This window comes from Haliotis rubra, unplaced genomic scaffold (assembly GCF_003918875.1).
Source record: "Haliotis rubra isolate DU_JTF1 unplaced genomic scaffold, ASM391887v1 Scf207, whole genome shotgun sequence".
NCBI lineage: Eukaryota > Metazoa > Mollusca > Gastropoda > Lepetellida > Haliotidae > Haliotis > Haliotis rubra.
This window is the reverse complement of record NW_025766081.1, coordinates 1,277,117-1,290,565: the sequence shown is the minus strand read 5'-3', so window position 1 is coordinate 1,290,565 and position 13,449 is coordinate 1,277,117.

Below are 13,449 nucleotides of genomic sequence, written 5' to 3'. Positions count from 1 at the left end.
TTCTGTAGTTACACAATTATTAACTATGTATATTACACAACAATACAATGTATCTGTGTTAAGGCCAGAAAGAGGGAGTCTAAACAGTCGGAAATCACATTAACTCAGACATGAAGGAGATAGTGTTTCGAAGTTATTTCCAAACAGTCACTTGTACTTGCGCCATGAGCCAGTCCTTTCACGTGTCAGCTAATCATGGTCACCATATCAACCCGGTTAGGGTCGAAGGTCATCTCTGTCGCAGTTTTGTTTCACCGTCTTGTCTGTAGGCGTTAATGTGAAATCGCATCTGCTTTGTTCCAACATGTTTAACGTGAATGAGACCGAGTATCTTAGTATCACTTTACACGGTAACATATGAGGGATATTTACATGTTGACCGCTCGAATTGGCAAACTGTTGACATTACATTTGCAACATACCGACAGCAATTTTGTATCTCGACTTAATAATGTCAGAAGCCATTATGCGGATATTTGTGATAATTTATGAAATAGATCTAGGGGGAGATAACCCTTTTTGTTATAAATGAGTTGGGTTTTACATTGCATCGACATTATTTCAGCCATATAGCGACGAGACCAAGTAGGTATTCATGCACATGTTACTTACAAAGTTTAAATGATTATTTTTTTGTTGGCGATCTATAGCCCGTGTTTTATATTGTATTGTATTCTTTAATTAAAATGTTTTAGTTTTCCATGCTAGTTTTATATCCATATCTGTGATACTCTAGTTAATTTACAGTCCGTCGATGACTGGTTATTTACCTACTTGTATTTATTGTGCATGTCCAACATTTCTCGTCACTATATGGCTGAAATATTGCCGAGGTGACGTTAAATTTTAACTCACTCACTCACTCAAGTAGTTTACAATGAGATGGGAAAACAGAGTGAGTGAGTGAGTTTAGTTTTACGCCGCAATCAGCAATATTTCAGCTATGTGGCGGCTGTCTGTAAATTATCGAGTCTGGACCAGACAATCCAGTGATCAACAGCATGAGCATCGATCTACGCAATTGGGAACCGATGACATGTGTCAACCAAGTCAGCGAGCCTGACCACCCGATCCCGCGGGAAAATAGATCTTTCAGATTTATCGCTTCATTGTGTGAATTCCTCGCATGAACGAAGTGGGTATTAAAATGCCCATCTAAATGATATTCTAACCGGTTCGGACCACAGCACGCATGTCTCCTTACATGTAATATAATCAGATGAGCGGCGAGGTATATTCAGTGTCCATCGGTCAATCGGCAGTCACACGTCGCTCACATATGGCAGAGGTACGCCTTGCAAGCGTCACGAAAATGCAAATTAATCAGTTTTTGAAACACGATCTTAATAATCAAATCAGCCAATTTCATGCTTCACTGATGCAATCTTTGTCAAGCATTTGTTTTTCTGCTCAGGTGTACTTGCATGTACGCATGTACTTTTATGGCTATTCTGCACTTTACTCAGGCTTATATCGAATTTAAAGGTGGTTTGCGTGTTTGTTTTTAAACGCCGCACTCAGCAATATTCCAGCTGTAAAGCGGCGGTTTGTAAATAACCGATTCTGGACCAGGCAATCCAGTGATCAACAGCATGAGCATCGATCTACACAATTGGGATACGATGACATGTGTCAAGCAAGTCAGCGAGTCTCACCACCCGATCTCGTTAGTCGCCTTTTACGACAAACATGGGTTGACGAAGATCAATTCTAACCGGATCTTCACGGGTCTGTAAAGGTAGTCGAAATATATTTTTTCCACATATGTAATGGATATATATTGTGTTATTGCATGCATATACATTTTTCTATACATGTGTAGAACCTATTTTGTCACACTGGGTTGATGATAAAACAGGGCTCGCGTCTATTTATGATTGCCTTGTTGTTGACAGTTTTCATGGTAACCTCCCCAAACCCCTACAGCCCATAACCCCTACAGCTTATAACAACAAACTTCATGGTCCAGTGCACTGTTAATCTCCTGCCTGTTACATATTTCATACTATTGACCAGCCCAAACACTTGGAAATTAAGAGAATGATTTTAATGAGCAATAACCAAACTAAGTGTTTGAGATAATGGTTTTGATGGATGATAACAAAAATATTTTAACAAATGTTCAATAATATTGAACTTGAGGTTTAATTAACTTCATTAAATATCATAATGTCATAACATATCAAATGTTTTTTCATGTTTTATTTTTCTACATATTATCTGTCAGCCTCAAGCAAATTGGTTTTGCTATGTTCCAGCCTCACGATCCCCATTTTGTTTGACTTTTTTTCTTGGTATCCCCCCAAAACGCAAAATCTTCAATAAATACATCACAAACTTCAGGAAACAAAATATGCAAGAAACATTTGTGTGTTTGAGATAGGTAGAAGTCCGCTAGAATCAAACTTAGATTCAATTTGCATGAAAAAGCAATGGTCACACAAGTGTCAGCTCTCAATATATTGTAAACAGTGCCAGCTTTGGACACAATGTTTTTAAAAGATTAAAATGGGGATGTCCTTGGAAATAAGCCCGTCTAAATGGAAACCAAGCAATCCAAATCTTTGAATGTTGATTATGGCGGGTAGTCATCCAATAGTGTACTGAACATATTTTATATAATATTATCTGAGGGCATACCATTATCCAAGCGGTACCAAATGACAGATTGTTTTTCATTTTCTGCAATGTTTAAAATACTAACTGTAGGGGTAATGGGTAGTCTGTCTCACAGTCCCTGAACCACATTAATTTCCCTACTGCCAAGCCCTCTCTGCTGTGCTAAAGCCCTAAATAAAGCAAGTCTAGATTTCCTCAGGTTCAGAATCTCTGGTCTCCCTAGGGCTCCTTTTCAATATAAATGGGCTTGTTTGTTACTATCAAAATTAAATATATTCAGAGACTAAGCCTTAGTCTAGGGTAATGGGCTGTAGGGGTACTGGGCTGTAGGCGTTTTGGGAGACAACCATTTTCACTGATACAGGGGGCGGTGGCATAGCCCAGTGGTTAAAGCGTTCGCTCTTCACACCTAAGACCGGGGTTCGATTCCCATCATTGGTAGTGTGTGAAGTCCATTTCTATTGTCCCCGTTGTGAGATTGCTGGAATATTGCTAAACTCACTCACTTTCAGATACAGGTATTGGTCGAGGATAGTAAGAAACCAAAAGCAGCCAGAGTCGATAAAGTACTTAAGCTGAAACACTAACACTCATTAGTGAGTGAGTGAGTGAGTTTGGTCTTACTCCGCTTTTAGCAATATTCCAGCAATATCACGACGAGGGACAGCAGAAATGGGCTTCACATATTGTGCCCATGTGGAGGTCGAACCTGGGTCTTCGGCGTGCCGAGCGAACGCTTTAACCACTGGGCTACCCCCATCGCCCCTTCGGCCATGGGAGCCGTGCCAATTTAATTAATTTAGAATGCAATTGTGAATTTTATCACATTGCTCTGTTGTTTGTTTACTTCACACCAAGTTCTTTAAAATACTGACGTCCTGTCTATTACTGTACTAGTTCAACATGGGCATCTAAACGTAACAAGTCTTATATATTCTCAGTAAGTAGTATCAGATGACGAGGGCAATGTTCTACAGGCTTTTGTGATACGTTCTGTGTAATATACTCTGGGTAACATACGGAAGTGATGCTTTAAGGTATCTGTTACTGATACAGCTGCATTACTCTTTGTGATAAAACTATGTTTTATTCAGATACTATTCGTGATAAGTTCCCGAAATGTGTCGACACCCCTGCCAGACCCACAGGGTAGGCTACTGTTACATGTATAGTCTGTTGTATATATGTATAACATAGGAAATGTGTAAATATTCTAGATCTACTATACTTACTATTTCTGTATATGTGCACCATATAACCTATTTATCATGTATATAGTTTGTAAGTGATTCATAAGGTTATTGCATTTAAAATGTGGTGGGATATTGATATGTCCTTCTATGGTATTGATGACACGATTGTGTTCTGTTAATAGTGCTTACCAATCCTTTAATGTTTAAGGGTGGAATAACAAGAAGTCAGTATTCCTTGGTGTTTTTGATGCTACACAGCTGCAGCATGGTTTTGCCAGGTTTTTCCATTTACTGCCCTGTTACATATATATGTCGTGCCCAATCCCTGAAATTGCCCATTCCCACTCTCTTACCCGGAGTTCCATGCGGCAAGCCAGCATAGTAGATATCCAAATTAGCCTGTGGCAGTGATGTTATGCTAAGTCATCACTGCGCCGGAGTGTGACCCATTCCCTGGGTTGGGGCAAGAGTGTTGCCCAATCCCCGTGAATGGACGGTTTACATACAGTAAACTACAGCTATATAACTAGCTGAAAGGTTCGTTATAACCGTAGTTTATCTTACCTTCATGTGAAATACTTTAATTTCATTGGTCATTGACGCTTTAACAAGTTTCCGTGTCACCCCTCCCAGGAGGGTAACAACTGGACAAAATATTACCCGCTGCCACGGTAACCGCCAAACTCTTCGCCGAGAAGCTGTGTCGCTAACAATGGTATGACGTCATAATATGACGCATGAAGTGTCTGGAGTTCGAAAACCGTTCGATTAGCTGCAATCTCCTACCCAGAGTTCCATGCGGCAAGCCAGCATAGTACATGTTATGCTAAGTCATCACTGCGCCGGAGTGTGGATTAGCTGTTTTTGAGTACAGATTTATTTTACCGACTTTCACTGCTTTATTTAAACTATTTTATATATTAAGTCGTTGGCACACTCAACTTAAACATAATTAACCATTTTTATAGCAGTGTTAAGCTTGTCAGAATATATTTCACTGATTAAAAATTAAGTCGAGAGGCAGAGGCCATTTTGTTTACATGTCATATAGTCGATCTTTAAAATGAAATAAAATGATATGACATTTAACATGGCGGTAAGATAAATACGTTGTATGCTTCTACCTCGGTCTGATATACGGTCTTTGATATATTCGCCTACCGGCTTTGTAGCAGTGTACATCAGACCGTATTACCCTCGAGAGAAGCATACAACTTATATTGTTTTACGCATTTCGTCTAAACCATACACGTGGCCGGTACAACAAAAACCCAGTTCGTAGTATCCGTCAGTTCGTTACAGGCGTGTTCGTCATAAACGTAGTTTACACGGAGTTCTTTGGCACTAAGGGTGTGCGTAGCGGCCATAACATTTCCGATCCCCGTGCTGGGAACAGAAGGTACGTCCCGGGCCCCATAACAGGGTACTGAGACTTCATTTGCTCAGATTTAATATAAACGTGCTCACCCCAACATTGGGCGCCATTGTAGCGGCCAAAAATTTCCGAGTCCCGTGCTGGGATTCGAACAACGGACCTTCTGATCCGAAGTCGGATGCCTTGTTGACATGACCAAAAAGGTTCACCCCCGTCAGCAAGCTGAGAAGGTAAGGATATCATCTGTTGGATGATATCATCTGTACTGTATGAGCTCCACGGTGGGGTAGCCTGCTTTATTGGCTCGTCACGCCGAAGACCCGGGTTCGAATCCCCACATGGGTACGATATGTGAAACCCATTTCAGGTGTCCTCCGCCGTGATGTTGATGGAATATTGCTAAAAGCGGCGTAAAACCTAACTCAGTCAGTCAGTATTTAGCTCAAATTTGATGTGAACATGCCCACGTTGGGCGCAATGTAGCGATCATAAACTTTCCGAGTCCCGTGCTGGGATTCAAACCACGGACCTTCTGATCGGAATTCGGACGCCTTGTCCACAAGTCCAAAGAGGTTAACCCCCGTCAACAAGAAGATGACTGCTGTGGGACCATATGTGTCCTAGTGGCACCATAAAAGAGGTCGTGTGTATTGTTTACAATGCGCATCCTCTTCAATAAGAAACAATATTTATATTTTGTGCATTGTTTTACGTAGTGTGTTTTGGTTCTAATTGTCATGAGCGAAACTGTTGATATACGCATTCCCATTCATCAGTTCATCAACCAAACCACTAGGCAATTCGATCTCACAATGAGCATTAATTGACGTCATCGTCAGGTATTTTTGCAAGACGATACCTGAAAACTTCCCAACGTACCAATGTATGTTAAACGGGAACCATGCCCTTTGTCTTTACCAGCGATATTCACACAATTGTTTACACATTTATCACTGATAGCTCAAGCTAGGCTAAGGCTACCAACGATATGAATTAGAAAATAAAAGATTCATGTTGTTATCTATTCTAAGTTCACTTGATTGCAGAAATGTCTGTTTCTGATAGAATCGCGATATTAACAGGTAGGTGTAGAAGTGTTTGGTAACATGTCTGCTTTCTATTGAAGCATGAGTACCGTATCAATGAATTTCGACCAGGAAATTATTCCTTTATAATCTGACCTTAGGTCATCACCATGGAGTAACCAGTCATGTTTGATACCAGTTTTCTCAAATGGGTTTCAACAACAGGTGTGTAAGAAATAGAAACATTTACGTCTTCGCCAAATGTAATTTTGGGCTTTTCCTGTCTGTCATTTTCCAAATATACTCATAGAAACAAATAAGGGAACACATGAAAGTAAAAGTGTTCCTTTATTTATTTCTAGAATTTCATTCACAGTGCAATACATACCTTGTGAAAAAACCTGGAAAAGAACAAAGGAACACTTGTACTTTCATGTGTTGCCTTATTTGTTTCCATGAGTATATTTCCCTTTGTCTTTGTAGAACAAAAACATTCTTACGATTTTTAAAAAGATAACCTTCGAAACTATCATTAAAATTTCGAGTCCGTTTAGATGACAACGGTGTAGCAGCAACTGATGAATGTCCAACAGGCCATGTAAGCAGGTGGTTCTTTGTAACCTGTGTATTGTTTGTTTTTAAAGCAATGCCAAATTATTTATAGGAATAGGTTTATTTTTACAAAATATCACGAACAATTTTAAAAATAATATTTATAATCATATGCTTATCCGACAAACAACAACCTCTAATTTCAGGTAATATATATCTCAGCCGCCAGTTTACAATAGTTTTGAAATGAACCTAACATCTCGATCGTAAATCAATAACGGCTATCGAATTTTAATGATACAAATGTGTTGATATTAGTAATCGAATGGATCGTGGACTTCATAAAGAACCGGAAGGATGTCCTGTGAGCAAAACTGTATCAAATACTAGTACTTTCTGAGAAAACAAACACGCAAACAAAATAATTCATTATTCAAGCTTGTAATAATTCGACATGATTTTCCGAAAGAGGTTTGATAACACTTACTTACTATTCGTTCTTGGAATGTACCATTTCAAAACCTTTGGTAAAAAGTTTGATAATAATACCCCGATTACAGATCCTGAATTTAATTTATTGTTTAGTGATCCAAATACCATTGTAGAATTGTTTCAGTGTAATAACGTAATAACCGGGATATTTTTGTACAACTGTAAGGCCCATTTCTGGTGCCCCCGCCATGATATTGATGGAGTATTGCTAAAAGCGGCGTAAACTCACTGACTGTACTGTTGGTTATCTAATGAATAGATAATCAGTCCTGAGAGCGGAAGGACAGTGGCTCGATACCTGGCCACTCCATCCCAAAGGCAGTGAAAAGATGGTACTTTCTGTTTCCCTGCCTGTCTGACGTAAAACAAGGACTGAAGGGCTTGGAGTATATTGTGTTTGAGTGAGCTATCCATATTAAACTGCTTTCTTTCAGTAACCCATGCTTGTCGTAAGAGGCGACTAACGGGATCGGGTGGTCAGGCTCGCTGACTTGGTTGACACATGTCATCGTATCTCAATTGCGTAGATCGATGTTCATGATGTTGAGCACTGGATTGTCTGGTCTAAACTCTATTTATGTAGATACCGCGGCCATATAGCTGGAATATGGCTGAGTGCGGCGATAGACAAGAAACACACCACAAAACAGGCATCAGCTGGAACCCGGACAAACAGTCACACGGGCTAATCCAAGTACAAGAATTCACATCCTCTCCACATCTCCTCAATACTGTGGCATCTTTTTTATATTATGTGGCGTTCATCTCTATCTCGGGATGCTATTTAGCGGTTTGATAGCCTTGTGGTTATATCGTTTGATCGCCACGCCGAAGAATGGTTCGATTCCTCATATGGGTACGTGATCCTGTGCATAGAGCTCAGGTCACAAGATAGGTTGAAGTTAAGCAATGTCGAGCGCGGAGAGTCCTTGGATGGGTGGCCGCGTTTGGCAGCTTGACTCCTGGGTTTATCAGTCCTGCCCTACAACGAAAAACATATGATGCATGTGGTCTCACCTTAGGCAAGCGATTTTGTTCAAAATTGCCTCTGTTCACCCAGCAGAAACATGGGTATCCGGTGAGATAAGTCATGCGACTATAACCTTCTCGCACCTCACAGGCAGCGTCCGCCCGGAGAGTGGAAGATCGTGGGTTCGATCCCCGACCGCATCATACCAAAAGACGTTAAAATATGGTCCTTGTTGGTCCCTGCCTGGAGCTCGGCATTAATGGGTACAACAAGGACTGGTCGGCTCGGAGTCAGTATAATGTGCCTGAGTGGGGTGTTCATGCTTCACTGCGGCATGGTATCTCAGTGGGCTAGCACTATAATACCAGCTTAAGTCTGGGCTAGTACAAGCAGCCGCACATACACATACACACGCATGCACGTCGTCATATGAGCGAAATATTCTGAAGCACGACGATAAACCCAATTTCACCTCAACTCACCTCACTTGTGACCAGCGTCCTCATATCTTAGACGTGGACTGTGTGAGACAAGCAGTAGGGGTAAACCTTGTTTGTTGTCAGTAACCTGGACATTTTCTGACTAGTTCCAAGGCGACAAGGGTTTCTGGAGGGTTGAAGATGTCGTACTGATTTTGTGGCTGACACTTCTACTGCTGCTGAGAGATTCTACACGATAGGCCCTGTTATTACTTTGGGCAAGGACGGAGTTTGTTGCGTGTCCCACTGGTAGGGCTGGGTAACATCGACTTTGTTAACTGCTGAACATTAGAGATAAATAGACTGCATTACTGAGCGGAACTATTGTGACGATCCATTACGGTTCTGCCTCATGAGCCTCAAGAAACGCGACACAAACATTAGATACATTGTTTGATGTTTTCAAATTACGTAAACTAGCTCACATGATTAATAAAAAAATGTTGAGAGGTTGTCTTTTTATATAAGATAGTGATTTTGAGGCAGCGCCGGGGTAATAATAATCAGACTGTAACATATTTGCAGCGCTTTGAGCATGCACTAGTGCATGGAGTCTAGCGCTCTACAAATACAGTGTATTATTATTATATGGGTACAATGTGTGAAGCTCATTGCTGGTGTCCCCTGTGGTGATATTGATGAAATATTGGTAAAACCATACTCACTCACTCACTCACTCACTCACTTGGAATGCGAACATGAATTCCATACGCGGTATTGGCGATTTTAATTCATCAAATGTTATTTATGGCATTACCACCCTTCCATAGCTTCACGCATGGTCGGATGGAAACAGCTACGTAAGGTTACTGTTTTCCATCAGTGAGTTATGCACGATATGAACGGCAATATTGGTACTTCAGTGTCTACAAATAATAATCAAACCCTTCATATTGCTCTCTGGTCTTGAAGCATTTCAAAGTGTTTGCGAACCCAACAATGACAGATTTACAGAGTATTGTGTATAAACTGAACTTCATCTATATCAATACAATATTTTCGTATTTTTTCTCCCCCTAACTAATGCAACTGCGATTGATTACTTTTTTAATCATAAACTATCATATTAAATCCAAATACTACTTTTGTATTCTATCACTATATTGCCGGTGATGTTATCATTGCATAATATGGGAATATGAGAATATTATTGCAATAACGTACATTAACGCTACTGAAAATGTGTAATGAATATACACAGTGAATCAAATTATGATGAACAAACAAGGTATATCTTTATTGTTGGTTCAACAGCAATGTTTACTTATTTTATCAATTTAAATATTAACATAGTCATAAATCTTTTTTAATTTATTTTAATTATATACATGTATTGTGCGACTATTGCACTGTATGTATTTATGTATGATCTATATAGTTAGGTGAGTAGAGACCCTGAACATATATATACTCATGACAATAATGGTTGTCATCCACCCTCCTCACCCACCCCACCCCACACCCACACACACACCTCACACCCCACCCCCAAATGCAGTTGTTTGGATCTCTCCATTAAAAATTGGCATGAGTATATATATAATCTACTTATTCTAATATCATTGCAATATTGTTTTATTGTAAATGTGTATGTATGAAAGATTCTCACACCATTGATGAAAGATGCACAAAAAGAAAGACGTTTAAACTGGTGTATTAGAAAATCAAGACTGGGGTGTTTTCTTTTCTGATGACGGCTCGAACACTGGATGAAGAAAACTGGATTGTCCACCATGATAACGACCCAAAACAACAGGCGGGCTACACAAAAAAGTGGTTGTCGGACGAATATGTTCAATTTTTAGACTGGCCCAGCTACAGCCCAGATCTTAACCTTATTGAGAATGTGTGGGGACTAATAAAGGACATAATAAATCAAAAAAGACTTAGAAATATTGAAGATGTGAAGAAAGAAGTGGTCGAACATCGGGAATCGTTGTCACACGAATTTCTACAAACTTTAATCGGTAGTCTACCTAGGCGCATTCTGTCGTGTATTGCAGGGCAAGGAGGTCTCACAAAGTACTGAAAAGACACTTCTAAAGACTGTAAGAGAATCATATCTCAATATATTCATACAAGGAAAACTTCTATAGTTTATATACATGTATTAGATATTGCCAAAACAACTTTCTCAATAATTTTTGGGAATACTATAATTATTCTGTTTGTGACCTTGTTATAAGAGTTGATATATTAAGTGGATGCAATGAGTTTAAAGGTCGATATTTACAATGTTTAGACCATTCTTCTCTGTTTCGAGTGACCTTACAAAAGCAACATCTTTTAGAATGTGAGTGAGTGAGTGAGCTGGGTTTTACGTCGCGTTTAGCAATATTCCAGCAATATCACGAGGGGGGACACCAGAACTGGGCTTCACACATTGTGCCCATGTGGGGAATCGAACCACGGTCTTCGGCGTGACGAGCCAACGCTTTAACCACTAGGCTACCCCACCGCCCCTTTTAGAATGTGATGCTTACCTGATTATGGTTTTAGAACCTACACCAAAAGGCCGCTCCTGTTGTAAGTAAGACATTGTTCATCCAGAAGTTTTTTATCTTCTCAAACTGATGCAAATGCAATTAATTTGTTTAAACCGTTGTGTCGCATTTTGATAAGTCGAACTCACGCTTGTCTCGAAGTAAAAGCTTGGTCGCTGATTTTCAATTAATTAGTCATTATTATTAGTTGTGTCGAACCTCGAATAAATCGAAGTGTTCAGGTAGGTGTCTTCATATTCGACAAAGAGTGTTTGTATTAGATTGATTACGGTCAGAACATGAGTGAGTAAGTGAGTTCATTTTTACGCCGCTTTTAACAATATTCCGGCTATATCACGGCGGGGGACACCAGAAATGGGCTTCACACATTGTACCAATGTGGGGAATCGAACCCAGGTCTTCGGCGTGACGAGCGAACGCTTTAGCCACTAGGCTACCCCCGAACATTGAACATGATATGAATTATATGTCAACGCGCCTGAATTTCCTACCCACAGATTCTATTGGACCTATGGGCTAAATAGTTATGGACCCGGGTTCGAATCCCCACATGGGTACAATGTGAGAAGCCAATTTCTGGTGTCCCCCGCCGTGATATTGCTGGAACGTTGCTAATAGCGGCGTAAAACTAAACTCACTAAATAGTTATAGGTGTATGTAAAACATTGACAGCACCAGGTATTCCTACAAAAGCTGAGCATACGCTGATCCAACGGTGGCCCCGCTAAGCACACAATTTACACAAACAGGTGGCATTGTGGTAGCCTAATGGTAAAGGTGTTTGCTCGTCACGCCTAAGACCCGGGTTCGATTCCCCACATGGGCACAATGTGTGAAGCCCATTTCTGGGTCTGTGATGTTTCTGGAAGACTGCTATAAGCCCCGTGGAACTAAACTCACTGACCCATGTCATACGGCGGCGGTCTATAAACAAGCTTGAGCTTGAAATGCATGTTTATCTGCTGATTTGTGGACTTAAAAATTTCGACAGGGTGCGAATGTTACTCAGTTGCTACACCTATATAGCAAGGCCTAGCGCCCAAATGGAATTATCTGTTCTGGCAGATAACCGACAGCGCTTATCAGCTGTTGACGTTATGTATTCACTTGATGACCACACTGTTTCCTCACTACTGGCCCCACAGACCTTTTACTCCAAAGAGTGAGTGGGTGATATTGGTTTCACGCCGCTTTAGCAATATTCCAGCAATATCACGACGGGGCACACCAGCAATGGGCTTTACGCATTGTACCCATGTGGGGAATCGAACCCGGGTCTTCGGCGAGCGAACGCTTTAACACTAGGCTACCCCACCGCCCCTTCGTCCTAAAGAGCCATGATATACATCAATGCACGGTGAAACAATTAAATAAGCCTGCATGATCACAATTATCCTCCTATTGTGGGTTTTCGAACGCTCAAAAACTTTCGTTATCCTCTCGCTAACTGCACGAACAATTATAAAAACATGTGACCAACTTATAAAATACAACTCAATCTTCAAAACAAGCCATCACAAAAGTACGTACAATGTCTGTGTAACACTACACACCTCGTTATAGCGCGAATAATCACTGTCGTCTGAGAGGGTATAATGGCCGGCAACATATATATGCAATGTGACGATAACTTTGTCAATGAATATCCGTATATTGGCTATAGTAATAGGCAATCTGGGAATCGAACCCACACTCTCAGTGTCAGGTACGTAATCGCCAGCACACAAGTCAGCGCCATAACCCACTTAGCCACTGCGGCTTTCATTTTAATTCTTAAAGTGACATACCCCAAAGAAACCCTGAAATTGATTATATAATGAGATGTGTTTAACTGATCCTTGATAAGTCGATCCGCCACTTTACTTTTCATTGTGTTTTCAACTATTGTGTTTGATTATATATACATATATATACTTCATGTTTAACACGCACATAACATAATCCAGTCTGAACCAGACAATTCAGTGATAGAAAGTTAGGGTGTTTTCACAAATTGCACTCTAAATCCAGTAAAACTGCTTGACGTTTTTAAGTCAATACTGCCAAAAAGAAAAAAAATGAATACTTGTCGCGTATTATAAATTTCGCTCGAATGAAATTACCCTTGTGTCAGAACTGAAGTCTTCAGACAAACAGAAATACAGACAGACAGGGAATCTTATCTCATCTCCCGTCAAAGTTTTCAGTTTGTGTCAGTGTAAAATTAAAAGAACCAAATCTTATATAATACGAACATACAC